The following is a 14,110-nucleotide window of genomic DNA, read 5'->3' on the forward strand; positions in this document are numbered from 1 at the left end:
TGTGTGTGTGTGTGTGTGTGTGTGTGTGTGCTCGTGAGTGCATGCCTGTGTGTATATGCTGGGGGCAGACCTTGTCTTTTAGTCAAACAGGTAAAACCAGATAGGACAGCATAAATACTGAGTTCAGGCCTCTTTGACAATGAGCATTGCAATGCTATATTCATACCACTGAGCTACATTCACAAACCTCAGCACTCTGTGACTGTCTGAACCATCTATATGCTATTCTCACTGTCCCAAATTGTCCATGTGCCTGCAGGAGTGGAAAATGTCCAAGTCAATGGCTAATCCTCTAAATGTCTCAGAACCTCTGAGCATGGAGAACATGACCAACCAAAGCAGTAAGTGCTGAGGTGAAGGTGGGCATCAAAGACAGATTGACTTCTCCATCTCCTACAAATCCCCTACCACTGTTCCTGCTTATAAAGGAAATGCCTTCCAGTTCCCCCTGCAATGTAGACTATGCTTTCTTCCATACAGACCCTGATCTGTAAAGTGTGTCCAAGTCACAATCAGTTTCCTAGGACTATACTAAATCTTGGTTTGGCCACACATTGAGCCATTGGTACTCAGAGATGTTGAAGTACAACAGCTTGTGCTGGCAAGATGGCTCAGAGGTAAAGATACTTGACATTAAGCCTGATGACCTGATCCCTGGGACCCAGGAGAAAAAGAACTGACATCTGTAAGTTTTCCTCTGCCCTTTACAAATGTACTGTAGCCTGTGAATGCTCATGGACATACACACACAATAAATAAATACATAAACACATACATACATACACAATAAGAGAACGAAACATGGCCAGGCATAGTGACACATGCCTTTAATTCCAGCACGTGGGAGGCAGAGGCAGGTGAATCTGTGAGTTTGAAGTCACCCTGACCTACGTAGAGAGTTCTAGGGCAGAGCTACATAGAGAATCCTTCTCTCAAAACAAACAAACAACCTCCCCCAAACAGAAAAAAACTCCACAAAAACTCTTCCACACATCAGATATTCAACAGATATTCAATGTTTTAAAAAGAAAAGAAAAAACACAATAGCTTATGATCTCTCAGGAAGTAAAGTCACATTACAACCACAATTGGAAAGCAGAGTGCGTGAATGTATGCATGTTAGTGTTCAGCTTGCCTTCCCCATTTTATACGGTCCAAGATCTCCTGCCCGGGGAGCAGTCAGCCCACAATTAAGATGGGTCTTCTAACATCAGTTAATACAATCAAAGACAATCTTAGAAGCTACCCTTAATATCCAGATAATTTCTCACTGGTGTGCCCAGATGCTTGCCTGCCTCCTAGGTGAGAATACTGGCCATTGTGTTAACCTATTGTATGCAAGGGGGGTGCAGCAAAGAAACTACTGCCATGGCTACTCTACGATATTGTTAAGGTTTTCCTATAGATGTGTGTGTGTGTGTGTGTGTGTGTGTGTGTGTGTGTGTGTGTGAGAGAGAGAGAGAGAGAGAGAGAGAGAGAGAGAGAGAGAGAGAGAGAGAGAGAGAGAGAGGTGAGAAAAAGATGCAGACTGAATTAGTCCAGGGTTAGGGAAGCAGGAGAGAATACCAGAGATATCAAGATAGCAGGAGGTCATCATGATTCAATAAAGCATAGTGAGAGGAAGAGAGCAAGGGAGTAAGACAGAGGAAGAGCAGGAATAGTAGAGAATTGTGGGTGATAAGGAGGCTGAGAAACTATGGGGAGGGAAGGGCCAGGAAACAGTTATGGGGGCTATGAAATGTGTAACAGGTACTTGTGATGCAGGAGGATTCTGGAGGCCAGCATGTGCTTTGATATGGGTAGCCATATGTCCCTTCTGTCAGAGGTCAGGGAAGTGACTTTTTTTTTTTTGGCAGAAGAGGACCAGTTTCATAAGTTTCTGAGGAATGCTGGCTTTTATCTAATTGCCAGAAATCCTCCTGTAATCCATCCAGGTTGAGCTCTGGATATTTGGACTGTCTGTGAGACCTACCACTTTGCTTCTTTCTGTTGATGGTATTTGGAAGTGAGTCTTTGGGAGGTGATTATCATACAGAAGGTTGTAAAAGGAGACTTTCTCCATTTATCTTGATCCCATTGGACCAGTTACTCTCTACTCACTGGGTCTGCACAGTGGCTTATGAAATAACCACTCTGAGGCTTAATATCTGTTATACTCGTTTGACCAATGGCTTAGGCTTCTTACTGGCTAGCTCTCCCTTAATTATTAGCTCATTTCTATTAATCTGTGTATCACCAGGTGGCCTTGACTTACTGGCGATGCCCTGGCTTCTTGACTCCCCAGAAGCTACATGGCGTCTCCTCAGCCCCGCCTACTACCTCTCTATCCCTGTTTTTATTTCTCACCTGGCTTTACTCTGTTAAGCCATTGACTGAAACAGCTATATTCATCAACCAATAAGAAAACACATAGTCACAGCATGCAGAAAGACATCCCCATCATGAGTTCACGAGAGTAGAGCCTCATGGTGGCTTCAGTGGCTTTATAAGAAGAGGAAACAGTCAAGCTCCCACTCATATGATACTCTATGCCTTTTTTTTTTTTATAATGTAACAGGAAACCTCCCATCAGATGCCTAGCAAATACCCATGCTATAGTCTAAAATTTGGACTGTCTAGACTCTAGGACTATAGGCTAAATAAACTCTGTTCTTCATAAATGTATCATCTCAGGCATTTTATTATAACAACAGAAAGATGATATACAGGTTCAAAACTATTATAGCTTCTTAATTTAAAAAATCTCTGATGATACTGTTATGTTATTAGCTGGTTCAAGCCCCTGCTGTGTAACTTCCTCAAAATTATGGGCTGTAACCAGGAATTGTGAGCTAAAACAAATCCTTTCTCCCATAAGATGTCTTTGTCAGCTTGGAGGTGGTAGCACACACCTTTAATCCCAGCACTCTCAGGAGGCAGTGGCAGGTGGATCTCTGTGAGTTTGAGGCCAGACTGGTCTACAGGGTGAGTCTGGGATAGCCAGGGCTACACAGAGGAACCCTGTCTGGAAAAAACGAGAGAGAGAGAGAGAGAGAGAGAGAGAGAGAGAGAGAGAGAGAGAGAGAGAGAGAGAGAGAGAGAGGCTGGAGAGATGACATAGTGGCTAAAAGCACTGGATGCTTCCAGAGGACCCACATCCAATTTCTAGCACCCACATGGCATCTCACAACCATCCATAACTCTATTTCCAGTGGATCTGACTCCATATATGTAGGCAAAGGACACAAAATAAAAGTAAAATAAATCTTTTGCTGAGAAGTGGTGGTGCATACCTTTAATCCCAGCACTCAGGAGGCAGAGGCAGGCAGATCTCTGCTAGTTCTAGGCTAGCCTGGTCTATAGAGTGAGTTCCAGGACAGCTAGGACAACACAAAGAAACCCTGTTTCAAAAAACAAAGACAAATAAACAACTTCCCAAACAACAACCACAAAACATTGAGAAGTAACCTGAGCAGCCATTAAGACTTGTGGGGATTTTACAGATGAAATAAAAACGAAATAACAAATTATTTCAAGGGATACTCATCTTTCTGTCCCTTCTGAGTTATTTTCCAGCATGAGAGTCTCCCTGTACTCTACTGAACACAGCAATGCATTTGTCATGAGTAATCTCATTGCCAACTTGATGGGATTTACAATCACCCTGAAAACAAATCCCAGGGCATGTGATATGTGATGTGGTGTGTGTGTGTGTGTGTGTGTGTGTGTGTGTGTGTGTGTGTGTGTGTGTGTGTGTGTGTGTCTTTCCACATTAGGTGCATAAGTAAGAGGACCAACCCTATAAGTGGGTGGTATCACTTCCAAGGGCAGAAGTCCTGGTCTGCATTAAAAATAGAGAGCTAGTTGATCACAGGCATTCATCACTCTCTGTTTCCTGATTATGGATGCAATGTAGTCAGCTGCGTCAAACTCTGCTGTCATGACTCTCCACCATGATGGACTTTACCCTTAAACTATTTGTCAAAGTAAATCTTTCCTTCCTTAAGATGCTTTTGTTGGGTATCCTGTTACAGCAAAGAAAAAAAAATACTCTGTTTTGCAACCCTGCTGTTAGGATGGCTTTTTATCTAACTGAACTCCAGTCAAGGGTAACCTCATTCATTTGCCTGGCTTTGAGGCAGGGACCAGGATTCTCCCCAATGGATCCCATGTCAAAGCACAGAAGGACAAATCCATGTGGCAAAAGACAATGTCTCAAGGTGTTTGTGAAGCCACTTTGGTCACATGGCTGATAGATGGTTCAGGGGAAGCTGTCCTCTGCTACTTGATTGATAACTGGATGCTCATAGTAAAGCAAGGACGAAGTCAATATTCCTTGCCAAGAGTTTAGCATATGTTAGATAAAAAAACAAACAAACAAAAAAAAACCTTCCTGGGCCAAAAGAGAGCAAAGAGAGACTTTGTAGTAGTGCTAAATAAAGAGATAAACCACAAAACTGAATCACATGCTGGACTTCCTTTCTAGATTTTTCTTTGTTTTGGTGGTATTTTGGAGGTGTTTTGTGAGGGTAGAGAGAAGTGGGGCAGAGAGAAATGGTAGGATGCCATTGCATCCTACATCCAACAGAGGTGTTGAAAGTCAATGGAGAGGGCCTATGATTGCAAGAGTGTTGTGACTCTCAGGAGCTGAGTGGGTGTGAGGCCAGCGATGTGTGCAATTAGCTCCAGCAGTAACAGTCACTAAGAGAAATGGACCAGAGGCAAATGGGTGGTTTTTGTGTTTATTTCTAATGTTTTGCTTCAAGATCATTATAGATTCATACTTCTGTCCTACCACATCTGAGTTTTTCTACTTGAGATAATTTCCTAAAGGTAAAAGGGAGATTTTTGTTTTTCTGAAAGATTAAAAACAAAAAAGGCACCCATTAGACTTTTGGCATTCAGTTCCCACCACTGTGAGAATGTGGTTGGGGTAAGTTGACCTCTTGGTACCTCAGTCACTAGCTGTGTGAAGCCGGATGACAATATCTCCCTTTTGAGGCTGCACAGAGCATTGAAGGCAATATACACAAAACAGAGATCAGAAATTAGAGCTGTTATTACTTAAAAAAACAAATGGGGGGTGAGCACTCTCACTTTGTAGATAATGATCTGGACTGAACCACAACATCAATAACCTCTGCCTAGTATGCAGATATCTTAGGCAGCTGAAATATCTCCCTGCTAGTGACAGTCTTCAACAGGGAGGAGATCAGCCTATCTCCTGAAGATTACATGTCTCTGACATGGAAGAAAGACCTCTGATTTTGGAATCAAAGAACTTAGGCTTTCCCTCAGACTTTCCCACAATTCACAGAAAGGACTAAGACATCAGTTTCTTCCTTATGACTTTACCAGCTCTCAGAGCATTTTGATCATGTTAAAAGATATTCATCACATCCTATAGTATTTTATCACACACACACACACACACACACACACACACACACACACACACACACACACCACTAACTATAACGTCTAGTCACTGATTTGGGTTGGAGACAACCTGACATTACCCTTGGCTTTCTTATTGGATCCAATGCAAAAGAGAATGACTTTCAGGCAAAAGAAGGACTGTTTCTTTATTGGGTGACTCACACTCTTGATGTACTTATGAATCCCTTTTAATGCTTTATAACTCATCTACCAGAACCCACCTGGTGAGTGGTTCTAATCTTGCTCCTTACTCCCTATAGATGGAAAAGGGAGAGGTAGAAAGGCGAAGCCACTCTCTCAGTTCTGGCTATGCTACAGACAAAACAACTTTTCCTTGAATCATCCACACAACAACCACTCTTATCTCAAACTCTGTCCACATCCTTGGGAAACCCCTTCCTCTTCCAAGCCTTTCATGTCACTTACATGGGCTGTAGGGGTCAGATAAGTTCTCATCTTCGACATCAGAGATAAAACAACACTAATGTCTCCCAGTCCACAATGTTTCTCATTCACCCACTTTTCCTCCCGCCAAAGACTGAGTCAAAGGACAAACCACTCTGAAGTCACACTCCAAAGTACGAAGGCCTTGCTCATTGTGCACTGGAGGACAACAGTCCTTGGGAATGGTGTAGGATGTAGATGAAGAAGACAAAGGTTCCTACATCTTGTATTTCATTTGTTTGGGGATACCTGCAGATGCTAGATCCACAAGTAATCACAAGGGTAGCTACATCATGGTAGTATTTCAGGGAGAGTGGTGGTGGAGGAGTTTGGGGAGAATGGGACCACCCAGCATGGTGAATCTGACGTAAGATGGGCACCATGTTCAACACTAGAAGACTTTGGCGTTACTCTCCCAGTGCAGGTCTCTGATCCAAACCCTTGAGATTATCAGGTTGATGAACAACCGTGGGTTGCTTCTTGGCCCAGTGCCTACATGAAAGGTATAAAAGCTGAAAGGCAAAGCCACATCCGTGAACCTTGGGTCTGTGCTAGGAGTCTCTTGGGATCCCCATAGTCCAAGAATTAAGGCAGAGAAAAACCTGGGAGCTGAAGTTGGAAGACATGCTTTGGGGGTTTTCTGAGGTAAAACTGCCATGTGATATCATTTTAGACTGGTGGTATGAAGTGTTTAGGATTCCTTTCGTTGAGCTGTGTACCTGGAATTCTCCTTCATAACCTCTCTAAGAACATTCTAGACAAAATATTTTTATTCCTTTTTTGGCTGTTAGGCTGATTTTTCTTTTATGACAGCAGAGTGAGAAGAATTAAGAATAACCCAGATTTACTCCTATGGGATCAAATAGAACGAACCTCCAGGACGGCCTTTCCCATGGTTACTTCTGCCTCAAGGTCTTTGGGTAATTTTTGGAACACATTTGGCAAGGCCTTTCAGGAGAAAGAATTATAAGCAATTCTGAGAAAGATTCTTTTAGGAAAGAAAAATCTGTGAGAGCACAAAGTTCTAGAACTTTCTCCATGTCCCCACATGACCTCTTTGGACACTGGACTAGTCCACCAGACTGTGGAAATTTCCAAGGCCTTGTCTAGAAAAACAACATCTTGTATTGAAGAATGTAAAGGGGTGCAACGTTGTCCCAAAGAGAACCTATCTGATCCTTTTTCAAATTAATTAATCCTTGACTATTTGTGCTGATTAACTCAAGAGTGGCTAAATTCTATGTATTGCAGTGAAATTAGTTATAGAGAAATTATTTTTATAAAATTTTATGTATTATTTGTTTATTTAATGTGTATATCTGTGCCTGTGTGTATGTATGCACACTTGTGTGTATAGAAGCATATGCCTGAGTACTATAAAATCCATAAGATGCCATTAAGTGCCTGCTTCTGTCACTCTCTGCCTATTCATTTGAGGCAGAACTCTCCCTGGACCTGGGCCTCATGCTTTTTCAGCTAGTCTGGAAGCTAGTAAATCCAAGCTGTCCTCCTGCCTCTACTAGCCCTTGGCACTGGTGTTTCGGGTATCTATAGGAACAGCAGGCTTGCTGCATGGGTGCTGGAATCCACACTCTGGTCCTAAAGACTACAGATCACAATAAATAAAGAGCAGCTGCTGATTCATCCCTCCAGACCCCAGCCCTACAGGCTTTTTTTTTTTTTCTTCTTCTTCTTCTTCTTAAGATTATCACTGTTATTAGTGTTTGTGCTATGTAAGAAAGATTGCTTACAGAGAAGCTGAATGCATAGGTCTGAAGTGACGTGATGAGTTCTGACAACTGCACATGTATATGAGCAACACTGAGGTCTTTCTGCTATCTCCTCCGAGTTAATCACAGTCTACCACAAGAAACCACTGGCCTGATTTTTCTGTGTTTAAACTCTCTCTCTTCTCTCTCTCTCTCTCTCTCTCTCTCTCTCTCTCTCTCTCTCTCTCTCTGTGTGTGTGTGTGTGTGTGTGTGTGTGTGTGCGCGTGTGCGTGTGTGCATTTCTCTGTCTCTTTAATTTCATGTATGTGGCATCGCACAGTATATTTAGCATCTTTGATTCAACATTTTTTGAGATGCATCTATGTTATATGTGGCAGTAATTCATTCCTTTGAGTGTTTATTTTTTTAAATTTTTACTCCATTCTAAAATCTTTTTAGATTTATTTCATGTTTATGAGTATTTTTCTTACATAAATATATGTGTACTATATCCATGTCTGGCATTCACAGAGGTCAGAAGGCAGCATCATATCCCCCTGGAAAGGGAATTACAGAGGGTTGTGAACCACAATGTGTGTCCTGGAAACCAAATCTGGATCCTCTGCAAAAATACCAGCTCTTAATTGCTAAGCCATCTCTTCAGCCTCTGTTTTAAATACCTTAAACCAGGGTTTCTCAACCTTCCTAATGCTGCTACCTTTTAATACAGCTCTTTTTTGTTTTGTTTTGTTTTGTTTTGTTTTCATTTTACTCATTCTAATGAGAAAAATTGTGATTGTTTTGAAGTTGTTTTATTTCTTTCTTTCTTTCTTTTTTTTTTTTTTTTTTGGTTTTTCGAGACAGGGTTTCTCTGTGTAGCTTTGGAGCCTATTCTGGAACTAGTCCTTGTAGACCAGGCTGGCCTCGAACTCACAGAGATCCACCTGCCTCTGCCTCCCGAGTGCTGGGATTAAAGGTGTGCACCACCAATGCCCGGCTATTTCTTTAAAAATTGTTTTATTGTTCATGTGTGCGTCAAGTGCATAAGCACACATGTGTGGGGGCCAGGGAACAACTCAGGGATGGGTTCTTTCCTTCCTCCATCGGTTCCATTGGGTTGAACTCAGGTCATCAGGTTTGGGCATCAAACACACTTAGCCTGCCAAGCTCTCTCAAAGCCCTACATTTTCTTGATAACTTATTGAGTGCCCCATCACTTTGAATGTTTGTGATAATCATATATTTTTCTTTGGAAACTTGACTATTCAAGTGTTTGTTTGTTTATTGGGTCATTTGTATTTTATTGTCGATATGTAGGTCTTTATGCATTCTGGAAAGAAATATCATCATATATACATTTTAAATATTTTTTTCTCACAGTTTACCTTTTCTTTTCCATTTTCTTGTGATCTTTGGATTAGCCAAAGGCTGGTTGTATTTTTTTTCTTTTTAAACTTTTGATCTGTGTGTTAGAGTGGGAAAGTGGAGTCAGATGCTCTGGAGCTGGAGATCCAGGTGGTTGTGAGCTGCTTGGTTCAGGCGCTGGGGACAGAGCACAGGTCCTCTGCAAGAGCAGCAAACATTCTTAACTGCTGAGTTATCTCTCCAGTCTTATTTTTCTTTTATATTTATCACATGTTGTGTCCTAAGAAATCTTTACCTATACCCAACTTCTGAGGCTATTTGCCTTTTTTTCTTTTTAGAAGTATTACAGTTTTAATTTTATGGTTGCATGTGTGATGTATAAAGCTAGTATATGATATATATGTATATATATATATATAAATACCCATCAAGTTTTATCTATAGAAGGAAGTTTCTTTTTTCCTCTACACATTCATCCACATGACTCAAGAGTATTTTTCTTTTTTCATGGATTTGCTTTGGCAAATTAGGAAGGTGGGTGATTAAATATGTATGATTTCCAGATCTTCTTTTCTGTCCCCATACTCATTCTTATCCCAATAGTTTGCTGTCTTGATGGTGAGTTTTATTGAAGGTCTGAATAACAGATGATCTGAATCTCCAAACATACTTCATTTTAGCATCGTCTTAGTTAGGCACTTCTAAGGAAGCTCTAAAAAATAACTTGCCAATTTTACTAAAAATGACATTGGATGCTTTGATTATAATTCCGTTGAATTGAAGGTAGACTGACATGAGTCTTTAAAAGTTAATCTTCTAAGTCAGGCGGTGGTACGCACACATTTAATCCCAGCTCTTGGGAGGCAGAGGCAGGTGGGTCTCTGTGAGTCGGAGGCCAGCCTGGTCTACAAATCGAGTTCCAGGATAGCCAGAGCTACACAGGGACACCCTGTCTCAAAAAAACCAAAGGGGGAGAAATCAATCTTCCAATTCATAAACATTGTATCTCTTTCTATCTAATTCTCTTGAAATTTATCTCAGCAAGCCTAGTCTTCTTGGAGGTTTGGGTGAATTTTTTTCATGAATATTTTATTCATGATGTGAATATTCTGATGTGTAAATTCAATTGATAACAGATTTTGTCTGATTCAGTATACACAGATGACGAGTGGTTTGAGATTGGCAGGCCTGCTGACTTGCAATTGTGTAGAATTCACAGTGCTTTCGTGGGAAAAGCATTTCAGCTGTGAATAATGTCCTTTCTCACCAAAGTGCTAACTGAGCCACATCAGCTTTCTTATGCTAATCTCTGCATATACTTTCTACTCTTTTACTCTCAGTTAATTGTGGGCTTATGTTTAAGAATGTTCTTGCATAGACAGCGTGTAGTTGAGCCCTGCTGTCTGTTATAGTCTGAGAGTTTTCATTTTAGAAACTTTTGTTCATTTCTGTCTAATCACTGATAATGATTGTCTGACCTCACATCTGCCCTCTTGCTCTTTCCTAGTTGCCTCATTTGTATTCTTATTTTATTCTTCATTTTAGCTACTCAAAATACATATTTAACATGTATTGGAATATTCCACTTATCTTATTACCTTTTAATGTATGCTCCCTGCAGTATTTCATTATTTGATCCCTTTCCTGGGGTAGTCACCATGAATTCTTAACTTTCCATGCTCTATTTAGCTAATATTGTACCATTTCAGAAATAGTGGAATAACTTAAAAAGCTAAAGGTCCATTAACATCAACCTTCTTTCTACAGTTTGTTATGTGTATTACATTTATTTAAGTGGTAAGATCTACCATATAGATCTTATATGGTGGCACATGCCTTTAATCCCAGCACTTGGGAGGCAGAGGCAGGCGGATCTCTGTGAGTTCGAGACCAGCCTAATCTACAGGAGCTAGTTCCAGGACAGCTTCCAAAACCACAGAGAAACTCAATCTCGAACCCCCACCCCCCAAAAAAATCTGCCATGTAGGGAGTAGCAAGATAGTTCGGTGATTAAGAATGCATACTACTCTTCTAGAAGATCTGAGTTCAGTTCCCAGCACCCATATTATGCATCTCACAATCACCTGTGACTCTAGAGATCTGGCACCCTCTTCTGGTCTTGAGGGGTATTGCACTCATGACCATTCCCACACCTCCAACACACATAATTAAAATAAATAAAAGGCCTACCATACAATGTTATTTTTATTTTAAAATAGTTCTCTTAAGGAAAAATATAGCATTTCACATGCATATACACTCACTCATGTCCTTTATTATTCCCAGTAGATTTCTATTTCTGATTAGTATAATTTCTCTGATGCTTGAAATTTTGTCCTTAACATTTTCCCCATATTGATATGCAAAGCAAGGGACTCTGTAAACTTGCTTTTACCTGAAAATGTGTTAATCCCACCTTCATTTTTGAAGGGTGTCATGTCTAATCAGAATTCTGAGCTGACAGTCTGTCTGTTTGAAGGCTGACTTTGTTATACCATTATTTCTGACTCCCTTTGTTTCTGTGGCAAAGTCGGTCTCATCCATCACTTTTCCCACCTATAAGTGTGACCTTTTCCTTTGGCTGCTTTAAGACATGGTTTTTGGTGGCTTCGCAATGGATGCATGCTGATTGGCATTTCTTTATTCTGCCTGGGGTAGGGAACATCTTGGATCTATAAGTAAAGGCCAGTCTTCAGATTTCAGAAATGGGCTGGCAATATGACTCCATGTGTAAAGGTGCTTACAATCAAGCTGCCATCAATCCCATGTTTCATGCTACCCAACAGTTCCACCATTGGGGAACAAGCATTCAAATATATGAACCTATGGGGGCCATTCTCATTCAAACCACGAGGGAGAGAGAGACAGACAAGAGAGAGAGAGAGAGAGAGAGAGAGAGAGAGAGAGAGAGAGAGAGAGAGAGAGAGAGAGGAGAGGGGAGGGAGAAGGGTGGGAAGAGTGAAGGGGGAGAGAGAGAGGGATAAGGAGACCAGGAAGGGGTGAGGATGATAGAGAAAACATACTTCATTGCCTTCTACTTCCTGTCCCAGCCTCATCCCTGGCTGACTGTTGGGTGCCCATAGTTAATCTTCTCTGGTAATATACTTACAGAAATGCCCAGAACTATGCTTTGAATTCTCTAGGCATCCATTAGAGCATTCAAACTGAAACTTCAAATCAACCATCATGATAAACAACCATCCACAGCAGGTGCTGGGATCAGCCTCTGTGTGCTCCCCCAGATGGGAGGGGCTCCCTCCTATAACTGTCTCCTGCTTTCCCCACATTTCCTCTCCATACTGTTACCCCATCCCTTACGCTGTCTGTGGCATTTTCCGAGTCACCAAATCTCTTCAAGCATTCCACTTGTTGCAGTGGAATGGTTTCATGGTTAGACCAAGGCTACTTTTCCTCCTCAAGAGTTGGGCATTGAGAGTTAGCTGTGGTGTCGTGCACCTGAGGTTCCAGCACCTCAGGTTCCAGCACGTGGGGGTGAAAGCAGGATGATAGGAGTTCAAGGTTATCCTCAGCTACATAATGAACTTGAGGCCAGTTTGGGCTGCACGAGAAGACCCTGTCTCAGAAAAATCCCACGTGGAAGCATTGCTTCTGGTGTTCATGCTAGGACACCAGGTCGACCCCTGAAGCTTTGACTTGCTTTGACCCACCCTCCCTTCTGTGTTTGCTAGGCATGCAGTATCTTCAGAAAGAACTCTACTTACTTTAGTGTGTTCCTTCTAGAGTATGTGTTTTATACTGTAGAAGATCTTGAGTGAACACTGCTATAACATCTCTGACACAAATATTTATCTTTTTAGATTTATTAGCATATACTAAACACACATAATGGGTTTTATTATGACATTTCCACACATGCATATAATGTATTTGATCTTATTTACATACACACCCACCATCCTCTCTGGCCCCACTCCTGCTGATCCCATGCCTCTTCCCAATTAGTTGCTCTTCTATGGTCTTTGTTTGTGGTGAACCAGTGATTTTAATTAGAGCTACTTATAGGAAAATGGGTACTGATGGGGGATATCCTTCTGTGTTCTGTGAATGTATGTTTCTCTTATTGGTTGATGAATAAAGCTGTTTCAGCCAATGGACAGGCAGGATTTAGCCAGGAGGAAATCCAAACAGGAATAGTGAAGAAAGGTAGTAGGCAGGAGTTGGAGAGATGCCATGGGAGTAAGAGGTCCATGAATCACTGGTAAGCCAAGACCATGGAGATACATAGATTAATAGAAATGGGTTAATAATTAAGAGAGAATTAGCCAATAAGAAGCCTGAGCCATTGTCCAAACATTTTTTAATTAACATAAGCCTCTGTGTGTTTATTTGGGACTAAACAGCTTCGGGACCAAGTGGGATAGAAACTTCCACCCACAGGGTTCCAGGTATTATTTTTAGGAATATAAGCAATGTGCCATCACTGAGGAAAATGTCTCTCCCTCTATCAGAAATCAATTGCCTATATGTCTTCAGTGGCAGGCCTCATGCTATCCTCCTACCCAGCAACTATTAACTGCCTATAAATCAACAGGAAGGGATGGAACCCCATAAGCCCCTCCCCTTTTTATGATGAAATGTTGACAGGTACAGTCTTGTCCAGGTAATGACGCTTCTTGTAGTTCAAGAGTGCACACACAAGTCATACCCTGGAAACAATGTTTTAACCACCCCACCCTTTCTCTGTGTCTCATGATGACACCATGACCAAAAGCAACTTGGGAGGAAAGGGTTTATTTGGATTACACTTACACTTCATCACTGAAGGAAGTCAGAGCAGGAACTCAAACAGGCCAGGATCCTAGAGGCAGGAGCTGATGCAGAAGCCATGGAGGAGTGCTGCTTACTGGCTTGCTCAGCCTGCTTACTTGTAGCACTCAGGACCACCAGGCCAGGTGGTCAGCCCTATCCACAATGGACTGGGACCTCCCTTATCAATCACTAATTTTAAAAAATGCCCTTTATGCAGGTGTTTTCTCAGTCATCCTCTCAGATGACCTCTATCCTGTGTCAAGTTGACACAAAAGCCAGCCAGGACGCTGGGTGTTGGTGGCACATGCCTTTAATCCCAGCATTCAAGAGGCAGAGGCAGACGGGGGATCTCTGTGAATTCGAGGCCAGCCTGGTCTCCAGAGCGAGTGCCAGAATAGGCTCC

General features: G+C 41.7%; 1 protein-coding gene across 1 annotated transcript in view; it reads left to right on the top strand.

Annotated features, from left to right (window-relative positions):
* The window catches only part of Il2ra (interleukin 2 receptor subunit alpha), a 35,599-nt gene that overhangs the window by 8,543 nt on the left and 12,946 nt on the right, over positions 1-14,110 (top strand). The window lies entirely within an intron of this gene.

The sequence above is a fragment of the Cricetulus griseus genome, chromosome 3 (assembly GCF_003668045.3).
Source record: "Cricetulus griseus strain 17A/GY chromosome 3, alternate assembly CriGri-PICRH-1.0, whole genome shotgun sequence".
Lineage (NCBI taxonomy): Eukaryota > Metazoa > Chordata > Mammalia > Rodentia > Cricetidae > Cricetulus > Cricetulus griseus.